Here is an 11,456-nt window from a genome sequence, read left to right as displayed (position 1 = left end):
TCCATAGAACAACTGTTCCTGAATACAGGAGCACCGGCACATGAATGAACAAATGACTTCAATTTGTCCTCAGCTGGCCAGAACCCCTCGCCAGTCGAGCCAACCCGATAGTAACAAAAGGAACTTGTCCTGAATTTCCCTGAGAGCCAACAGCACTAAGAACTGTTAATCCAGGAGAACAAAATCCCCAAGTGTTGGCATCTACTCGCCAACCACATTGCCCAGCAGCTTAGAGCCAAGGACAGGAACAGGCAATGCTTGTCAGCTGTTCCAGGGAAAGGCTCCAAAATGATCTCTTTCACCTTTGCTTAAGTTCAACCCATATTGCTGAAGAAGATCCATCACCTTTCTAGCGGCATAAGATAGATCTCCAGACTGGCAAGCACCACTGCACCACGGTTGTTACACTGTCACACCGTTACTACTTCAGCTCTCACAGGACTAACAAGAAAATCCATGTAACTGGGAGATGAGGAACAAAGATTAGGATAATACAAGATTCAGATTGTCTTCTCTAATGTGCAGGATTTCAAAATTGGGCTTCTACATACGGAAACTATGTGTGTCTAGAGCCTTAAAATTCATGCAAATTCCTCTAAAATGGTCACTGATGAGATCATCTGTAAAAATGTGGAATCTGGGTTAGATGACCTCTAGAGCCCCTTCCAGCTCTAACCTCTGTGAGTCTCACCATCTCTGTGTTCTAATATGGTCTTATTTTGCTTATTAAGCATTTAGAAAAATAATAACTGAGAAAGTCAAAATTAGCAAATCTTATGTTATGAAATGCATATACATAATTTTATTTCATTAGAAGCAGAAGAAACTGTTTACACTCTAAACTCCAAAGTTGTCATTCTGCTCAGTGCTACTCATCTCTTCATTGAGCTTGCCAATCACCTATGCAGAACAAGAATCATTTAATTTTAATCCAAATCCATTTTATTTTATATAAAGGAGATTTGTTTTTCAAGATTTGCTTCAGTCCTTTAAAAGGATAATCCCCTATATTTATATAGCACTGTTAACTTTCAAAGCGTATTCTATTGTCTGTCTAGAGTGTGAGCTCCATGAGAGCACTGCTGTCCAGCACACAGTATGTGTCCAATAAGTATCAGTTGAAATGAATGAATGTGATACAACAGCTCCGTGAGTGGACAGGGATCTTATCGCTAAGTGCATATCTGACAGATGTGGGTATGGGAGCCAGGTCAGGAGCCAGGTCAGGAAACTCGCCAAAGTCACCCAGGGGCCAAATGTTAACCTTGAGTGGATCCTGACTTGTATTAAAAAAAGCTATAGGGCTTCCCTGGTGGCGCAGTGGTTGAGAGTCCACCTGCCGATGCAGGGGACACAGGTTCGTGCACCGGTCCGGGAGGAACCCACATGCCGCGGAGCGGCTGGGCCCGTGAGCCATGGCCACTGAGCCTGCGCGTCTGGAGCCTGTGCTCCGCAACGGGAGAGGCCACAACAGTGAGAGGCCCGCGTATCACAAAAAAAAAAAAAAAAAAAAAAAAAAAAAGGCTATAAAAGATGGTCATGAAGCAAATGGAGAATTTTTAATATAGAATAGATATTAGATAGCATTATGAGACTATTACTTTTCTTAGATGATAATGGTGCTGTGATTGTTTAGGATAATGTCCTTATTCTCAGGAGATACATATTGCAATAGCAATATCTTGAGGCAGTATCGTGATATCTGAAATTAACTTTCTATTGGTTCAGCAAGAAAAAAAAGATAAAGCAAATATTGCAAAATGTTAATATTTACTAAACCTATGTGGAGAGCAAATGGATGTTCTTGGAACTACTCTTTCAAAATCTTCATTAAAAGTTGGGAGGGAAAGGCAATGAAAGAAACCTCAGTGCAGAGGCGGTGGGGAAGGGACTTCCCTGGTGGCCCAGTGGCTAAGGCTCTGAGGTCCCAATGCAGGGGGCCCTGGTTCGATCCCTGGTCAGGGAACTAGATCCCACATGCCCCAGCTAAGAGTTCGCATGCTGCAACTAAAGATCCCACGTGCTGCTACGAAGACCCAGTGCAGCCAAATAAATAAATAAATATTAAGAAAAGAAAAAAAAAAAGAAACCACAGGGGGAAATGGTATATGTGACAACACAAAAACTTTAATCCTCTCTAATTATGGCTTATTTGGGTATTAGGACTGTACTGGACTATTTTCTTTTCATATTTTTCTAAGTTTCCCATATGAGCAGATACTATATCATAAAATATATTAAAATTTAAGTCATGTAGCAACTAGGAGATGAATCTCCTATACCTTTCTAGAAGCACAGTGGGGCAGACTGTATCTTCCAAAGATGGCTCTACCTATACATTTATCCCATCCTACATGCTTGTCTTACAATGAGCCTGACACTTCTCCCAAAGAGAGGTGGGATCTCTGTTCCCTCCTTATGAACCTGAACAGGGACCTGTGACTGCCTCAAGCACTGGAGTTTGGCAGAATGCCACTAAATATGTGACTTTGAAGCCCAGGCCACACGAAAGATACAATTCTCCATCTCTTTCTCCTCGTCTCTTGGGATACTTGCCCTTAGCACTCAGCCATCACGTATGAGGAAATCCAGCCCACATAGAGGGAGGGGTCCAGTGAAGATACCCTGGCTGACAGCCGCAGCCAGCCCCCAGCCGTGAGCAAGCATCAATCGCTGTCATACAGTACGAGTGGATGATCCTTCAGACGATTCCAGCCCGCAGCCTTGGAGTTTTCCAGTTGATGCCCCAGATATTGTGGATCAGAAACCATTCTATACCTGGTCTGAATTTCTGACCACAGAAAGAGTGAGAAATAATACATTATATAACGCATGATTATTGTGCTTCAAGGCACCATGTTCTGGGGTAACTTTTTGCAGTCATAGTAAAAGTGAAATCCTCTGACATGGAAAGTGTGTTTGTTATTGATTTAGAAAATTGAGTGTCACTGGGGGAGAAGAATTGAAATGCATTGTAAGTTATCATTAATCTCCCCAGCCATCAGTTAGAGACAGTCTCTCTTCAGAAAGAAGCATTTAAATGTTGAAAATGAACGTTACTGCAGAGAAGCTCCAAAAAGCATCTTTGGAACTTGGACTACTGAGATTGTCCCTGTTGCCTACAATGCATCACGTATCAGTTTATTTGTTTCACAAATGTGCTCTTTGAAAAAAACCAAACTGCAATAAAAAGCCCAGTTTTTAATAGTCTTAGTCTTTCTTCTATCAGAACACAAGTTAAACTTTCATGAAAAATCTATAATTGTTTATATATATTTAGAGAGTGAACAACAGGGCCACCCTAAAATTTCTTAGTGACCCAGAGGCATTTTACTATACTCAAGCAAGATGTTAGGTTTGCTGTTTTGTAAAAGATATATATCTCCATATTTATATCTATCTGCCTAACTAGATAGATTTTTTATGGTGGCCTGCTGCTTTCTACAATGCTATTTGTCATACATGGAAAAGTAAAAACAAGTTGGTGCAGTAGCATACAATATTACCCATGTTTTCCATATATGTAAAAGCCCCAGAGAACAATTTCTTTCCATTCAGAGAGATCAGGCTATACAAGATCTGCTTGGCCATGCAGGACAAATTCTTTTCTTCATTTCTGTCCACTAACGCAGGTCAGTTCTCAATAGTTCAAGAAAGCTATCTAGCCTCCAAAGAACAGTACAAGTAGCTGCAAAGGCAAAGGATCCATGGCCATTTTTTGAACTCAAATGTTTTTATTTCATTTATCATTTTTAAAATGTTCATCGTGATGGTGAGCCTCCTACTTGAGTCACTTATTAAAACTCACAGGAAAAAAAAGAAAAAAGAAAACTCATAGGAGGGTAAATTTAATAACCAAGAAAAATTATCTATTTCAAAACCATGGGATAAAACTCTTACAAAGTGGGCTTCCCTGGTGGCGCAGTGGTTAAGAGTCCGCCTGCCGATGAAGGGGACATGGGTTCGTGCCCCGGTCCGGGAAGATCCCACATGCCGCGGAGCGGCTGGGTCCGTGAGCCATGGCCGCTGAGCCTGCGTGTCAGGAGCCTGTGCTCCACAACGGGAGAGGCCTCAACAGCGAGAGGCCCGTGTACCACGAAAAACAAACAAACAAACAAAAACTCTTACAAAGTATGTACTTAACTCAGAATTGCCATCTTTAGCAGTATCATCAAAAAAGAAATTATATACGTGTCGTTCTTCTAATTAGGAATAACACTTCATTAGAAGTTATATATGTGCTTAAACTCCTCCTCCAACTGCACCAGCCTATAATCTGTCTATTCCATTCATGGGGCTATCTTGTTTTATGTGCGTGTAGGTAGTGGATAACAGCTTTCTAAATGAATGAATGCAAATATTCTACCTTCGTATAGTGCATGCCATTAAGTCCTAAACCCCTGTATTCCATTCTCTATCACTTCCGTTACACAAAATGCGGCGCCATTGCTGTATAAGCTGCTTGTGCTCAAGTGAGTTGCTTCAACAGCTTTCTCCAAACTCACAGGCAGGTTCTGCTTCTCTTTTCTGGACCCTCAGGGAATCTTTCCAGGATGCCTCCCTTCTACCCTACTAAGCTGACTTCTTCTCTCTTGCTAACTCTGCTTATAGCCCCTTTGTTTCACACTCAACACTCACCCATCAGCCTGATCCCTCTGAAAGTTGAAAGATGCTTCAGACTCCTTTCCTGGGTGCTCTCCCTGGACTCCTTATCCTGCAGCCTGCCTCACTTCTCCACCCAGCCCCAGCCTAGGAGGGAAGTTCAGACAGCTTGGACTTGGTGGTAAAGGTGATCTGACTACAGTGAACATTGACTTCAAGGATGACCAGCCTGGTCAGCCAAGTGTCTTCTTCACCACTCCCCTCACCACTCAATTAAAGGAAAAGATCTTCTCAGGAAGGCAAAGAATAAAGCAGCACCTCAATGGCACATGAGCTTAGTTTAGTGTCTAGCACTGTATTTTGCATAAATACTCGTGGTCATGGCAGATTTTGGTAGTGACAATCCTTGCTGCCTGTACCTTTATAATCTTAAACGAATCTAAACTTCTCTTTAGGGAAACCCACACACAGTTTCCTTCTCCAGTTACTTCATAGGGCAGTCAAGGTGGGGCAAGAAGCCACAAAGCCGTGTCTAACAAATGAAAGCAATATTTATATTACAGGCTTGGTCTTTCATAATGGAAGGGAGGCTGCTTGCTGAGTAATGGTGCTCAGGTCGGACTTCCTGCCACCAGCTGGGTGTCCACATAGGGTGAATGCAGACAAGCGGCTTGGGTTTTACACCCATCATCACTGGGCCCTGGTTGCCCAATAACAGGAAGATGACTGGTGAGTCTGTATAATTGCTTTACATCTGTGTTCAGTGAATGGCACCATCAACCCTCAAGTTACCCAAAAGCTAGAAACCTGGTTGTCATCCTGAACACTGACTCTGTCTCGCAACGCACAACCAATTCATTTTACCAAATCCTGAAGATTTCACTACCTAACTCCCCTTCAAATCCACCCCCTCTCTGTGTTAATGCCTCTGGCTACTGACTTAATTCATGTCCTCATCATTCATCATCAGAGCTACTGAAATTAGAAACAACTGGTCTCCTTGTGTTTGGCCTCAGCACCTCTAAACCCATGTCTTCTGGCAGAGTGATCTTTCTAAATTACTAACATGATCAGGTTTCACAGCCCTCTCCACCAAGCTTAAAACATTTCAGTGACACCCCATTGCTTTAGGCTGAAGTTCAAACACCTTAGCATGGCAGACCATCCCCTGCCTCCCCACAGGCCCTTCATTCCGGCTATATCCATCTAATTTCAGTTTCCTGATCATATCACACTCTTTCCCCGTTCGGTGCTTTTCCGTGCCATTCCTTCAGCCCGAAATGGTTATCCTTCACTAGTTACCTCCGCTCCCGCTGCTTCGGCATTCACCTATTCATGAACTGTTTACTGAGGCTTACTACGCGCCAGATACTAATTTAGGGGCTGAGCATCAGTGAATAATACAGACAAAACTTCCTGACCTACAAAATTTGTACTCTAGTGGTGGTGATGGTAGTGGCGGGAGGGGACAGACAAGGAGCAAAATAAATAAGTAAATTATATAACAGACTAGGAGGGGTAAGTGCTACGGAGAAAAATGAAGCAGGGAAGAAGGATGTGGGCGGGGTGCCGGAGAAGGTGTGGAGGTTATTGCAATTTCCAATGGAATGGTCAGGGAAGGCTTCACTGAGAAGGGACATTTGAGCAAAGACTTAAGGAAGTGAAGGAGCCAGCCAGGTGAGTATTCGGGGGAAAAGTATTAAGGGATAAGTGAAGAGTGAGGGCAAAGATCCTGAGGCAGGGGCAGCCCTCAAACATGGGGGGAACTGGAAGGAGACCAGTGTGGTCTGGGGAGAGTGAGCGAGGGGGAGACGAGTGAAGGTCAAAGTGGGAAAGATAAGGGGAGACCTTGTAAACCAACGCAAAGTTTTATTCTAAGTGAGATGAGGAGTTTATTGGAGGGTCTGAACAGGGAAGTTACATATTAGAAGGATCCCTCTGGTTGCTGAGTTGAGAACAGGCTGTAGGCAGACAAGGATGGAAGCAGGAGACCTGTTAGGAGATTGCTGCAGAAATCCAAGCAAGAACCGCTAGTGGCTTGGCCCAGCGTGGGGGCAGTGGAGGCCGTGAGGCATGGCTGAATTCTGGATGTAGCTTAAAGGTAGGTCTGATGGAATTTGCCGATGGATTGGATGTGGGATATGAGAAAAAGAACGGTGACAGGGATGTCATCAAAGGTTTTAGTCTGAGCAGCTCTAAGGATGGAGTTGGCATTAACTGAGATAGGGCTACTTGGAGGAGCAGGTTTGGGGGGAATATCGGTAGTTCTGATTTGGGTTTGAAAAGTCTGAGATACTTTAAGATTCACCTTGAGTGTCTTCTCCTGAAAGCCTTCTCAGTTCTCTCCCCTCACCTAGAATATACACATTTCTAACTCTGTTCCTAATTGCTGTCATAGCCTTCAGTGCACAAAGCAGCCCTTTTAACATGAATGTTTTCGATTAAGCATGTATTGACTCAGACTAAAAAACAAACCAGTAAGTTCTGTTCTGGCAGTGAAGGAGTCGTTGAAATGGAACTTGCCCTTCTGGCATAAACAACTAGAAAACTGGACAAAACCTATGAAACGACTGTATTCAGATATCGGGACAAGAGGCAGCGAAGAATGTGCTCCCAGAGATAAGAGAAACAAATAAGGTGAGCCCTAGGAGAGCTCTAGCTTTCTGCCCGAAGGCAATTTTTAAACTGCTCTGCAGGGGTTGGGAACCCAGTTAAAACCCATGAGATCCTGCTGAATTAAAGAGACAAAACTGGCGTTGTGTATATGGGGTGGAGGAGGGGGTGGTGCCAAGGGAATCTGCAAGGCAGAGGATTAAAGAGGAAGACACTATATAAAGGAAGTGCTTCACAAACATCATATGACGTCACTGATATGCGGGATCTAAAAAAATATGATACAAATGTACTTATTTATAAAACAGAAACAGACTCACAAAGAAAACAAACTTACGGTGACCGAAGGGGAAAGGTGAGGGGGCGGGGTAGGGGGGAGGGATAAATTGGGAATTTGGGATTGACATATACACACTTCTACCTACTGTATAGCACAGGGAACTCTGCTCCATATTCTGTAATAACCTAAATGAGAAAAGAATTTGAAAAAGAACAGACATATGTATATGTATAACTGAATCACTTTGCTGTACACCTGAAACTAACACAACATTATAAATCAACTACAGTCCAATATAAAATAAAAATTAAAAATTAAAAAAAAAAGAAAGTGCTTCAGAAATCTGCATGAGGATTCCCTTGAGACTTTGTGTGAATGTTAACCTGAGCACATGTTGGATGAAACCCCCAAGGCCTAACAAAGAGCAACTGATGGGAAATCTATAAGCTAAACAATTCCCAAAGCTGACACAGGGCTGGGAGACCTGAGTTCTTACTGTGCAGAGTGGAGAGCACTTGTTGAACCCTTGGGGTACAGAGTAAGGACCTCAGAAGTGTCGTGTCTTAGTAGAAGAGCTAAACTGGCCCATAGTAAAGACCTCAAAATGAGGCTCTAATAATTCAAAAAGGTCAGCCTGATTTGCAAGTAACTCAATTGCCCAACAAAACAGACTTTAACTCTCTTTAAAGGAAGACAAGAAAAATCCCATCGCTCAACAACGTTTACAATGTCAGGAATTTAAAATAGCAACAAAACAATGAAATATTTATGAATATATCCTATGTGTGTTGGAACTGGCTCGCACGACAGGTGATTCTGTCATCTCTTTTGAACTCTACATTGGGTGACATCATGTTGAGAGCTTGAAGCTGGTCATGGTGTGAGTATTTACACTGCAGAAATTGGCAAACAGAACAAATTAGGACTTTATGACCTCCCACCTTGCCCCAAGATTTGGCTCACCAGCAGATGGCTATATAAACTTAACAAAATATGGAATGACCTCTAAGGCAAAACACTGCTGAGGGAAGTTAAAGGAGACCTAAATAAACAAAAAGATATCATTTGTTCTTGGATTTGAAGACTCAACATTAATATGTCAATTTGTCTAAATTACAGAGTCAGCGGAATCCTAGTTAAAATCCCAACAGACAGGCTGATACTGAAACTTATGAGGAAAGGCAAAGTCTTAGAATGAACCAAAAGTTGAAAAAGACATAAGTTGGAAGACTTATATTCCATGATTGTAATATTTACTATAAAGTTAAATTCATTAAGACAGTGTGGTATTGGTATATGATAAGATATACAGATCAATGAAACAGAATAGAGACTAGAAATTCACCTAGATATATATAGCTAATCGATTTCTTGGAGTTAGACATTCTATGACTACTTTATTTAGACTTCATAATGGTTGTTTTGGGCATTTGTTAATACTTCTGGAAAAAAACCTCTAAGCAAAAGTTATCATGACTATGTTTCATGGCATAGAGATTTGGACTTTAGTCACCCATTTGTCCTGTGCTGGAATCGACTCAGAACTGTTTTCTAAAGTGATTTATAAGTCCTTATACCTAGTATATAACATGATGCCTGTCACATAGTAAGTGCTTAATAAATACTTGTTGAGCTTAGTTCCTGAATGGTGGAAGGAGACCAGAGGAAACCAAATCTCTCCTCCAACTAGTGGGGAAAATATATTGTACTCAGTTTCTTGTGACCTCTTCAACACATCAAGCAGTTGTCAATAAATATATATGTTATAATCCAAAAAAGAAACCAAAATTGTTTTCTAAAATAAAATGTGTTCTACCTATGAACAGTCCTTTGGCCCTTCTTTGTACATTAGGCTTTTGTTCAGTCAAATGACCTATCTCAATTAAAGTATGTTCTTTTTTGGCTGTGCCATGCGGCATGCAGATCTCCCCTGCCCAGGGATCGAACCCATGCACCCAGCACTGGAGGCTCAGAGTCTTAACCACTGGGCCACCAGGGAGGTCCATAATTAAAGTATGCTCTTAATCAGCAACATAAAATGACTCTCATTCATTCAGACAATATTTATTGAACAACTACTATCTGCCAGGCTCTTCAGATACGATTTGGGAGTATAACCTCCAAGACTACGTATCAAAAGTTTGGCTGCAAGAATAGTATCTATGAGGGATAGTCTGAAAAATACATGGTCAATTCATTTCCCTACTTAATCTAAAATTATTCTTTCATTTAAGCCAGACTTTCAAATTGATATACACCTTTGCCCTTTCACAGAGACCCATGCACTAGCGTTGTGCTCTATGGCCTAAAGCAAGCAGTGTTATAAAACATAATCATAGTTTAGTTAGGGTCATTGGGTTCCATGGAGCATAGACCCACTGAAATTTCCTCAAAACTATATTGAAATAATATGGCTCTTTGGCTGCCCCTGAGTTATTATGAAGTCAGGCTGTGGGCTAAAGTTCCCATCTTTATTTTCTTGGGCATGATGGCAATAAATCCTGAATATCTGAGTTTATCCACATGAACATTTGTTATCTGCAACTCAGAAAACCTATATAACACATGTAGTTTTATAATAAAAATATTCCACAAAGCAAGTGCTTACTATTCTGCCTGGATTAGATATTGTCATCAGCTCTGGGTCCCAGGAGCTCTTCTTCCTAATAATCTCATCCAGTTCTAGGGCCCAACCATTTCTCCTTAGCTCTGAAATCCAACTCATATCAAACCACATGCTTGATATCTCCACTTGGTTACCTAATGGGCATATTAAAATGTAACGTGGGCTTCCCTAGTGGCACAGTGGTTGAGAGTCTGCCTGCCGATGCAGGAGACACGGGTTCGTGCCCTGGTTCGGGAAGATCCCACATGCCACGGAGCGGCTGGGCCCATGAGCCATGGCCGCTGAACCTGCGCGTCCGGAGCCTGTGCTCTGCAACGGGAGAGGCCACACAGTGAGAGGTCCATGTACCACAAAAACAACAACAACAACAACAAAAAAAAAAAAGTATAAAATGTGACGTGATCTGAAATGGAACTCTTGGTTCCCCTCGCTTAATTCACTCCTCAGGCCTTCTTATCTCTGTAAGTGGCATCAGCATCAAATTCTTCCCCAAAGCCAGGTGTGTTCTTCATCCTCACATTCCCACACACTCCACATCTGATTGACAGGTTTCATTTGAGGCACTGCTAGAGCTTCTTCACTGGTCTTCTTGATTCAGGGGCAGAAGCCCCTGCCCTTCTCTACTCTGCTTTCTACACAGAGAGATGTTCTCAGAGGAGAAATCTCATCATACCAACTCCCACTTAAAACCAACCAGTGACCTCCCAATGCTCTTAAAATAAAACCCCTTTTCTTACCCTCTCTCTGTGCTGCAGGCAGAGAAATCTTTCCACCATAGACGGATCGTGTCTCTTTACCCCTCTCCCATGAGCGGAATACCCTCTAATGCTTCTTTTGTTTTAGGATGAAGACCAGATTCCCTAAAAAGCCAAGTCAATCCCTCTGGCCCTCTCCGTCCCCGCAGCCGCAGTGCCACTAGACTTTGGTTTCTCTGCTCCAATCTCAGCGGCCCTGTTTTCATCCCAGATCCTCTTCTGCCGTAGGGTCTTTGTGTGAGAAGGCTCTGCTTGGCCCACTTTACACTTTTACTCAACTTCACTTCCTCAGGGAAGACTTCCCCACCTCCGGACTGGGTTGGATCCTCTCACACAGACTTTCCTTCACAAGGTTTGTCTCGATCACTACCCTACAAGCTACGTGAGTGATTACTGGGTTAATACCTGTCTCTCCCGCAGGAGGGCCCAGCTTCTCTCTCCTGCCTGCCCTTCATCACTATCACTTGTCTGCCCAGGAAGCAGAAGCCAAGACACCTTAGACTCTAGGGCTTGGAGTGAGAGGGGAGAGAGATGAGGATGAAAGCAGGGCTGGGGAAGCAGAGCCTGAGACAGGCTCACG

Source organism: Aethalodelphis obliquidens, unplaced genomic scaffold, assembly GCF_003676395.1.
Source record: "Aethalodelphis obliquidens isolate GAN/ISIS:26980383/991018 unplaced genomic scaffold, ASM367639v1 scaffold24, whole genome shotgun sequence".
NCBI lineage: Eukaryota > Metazoa > Chordata > Mammalia > Artiodactyla > Delphinidae > Aethalodelphis > Aethalodelphis obliquidens.
The sequence above is the reverse complement of the archived record's forward strand: the minus strand, read 5'-3'. Positions refer to the sequence as shown.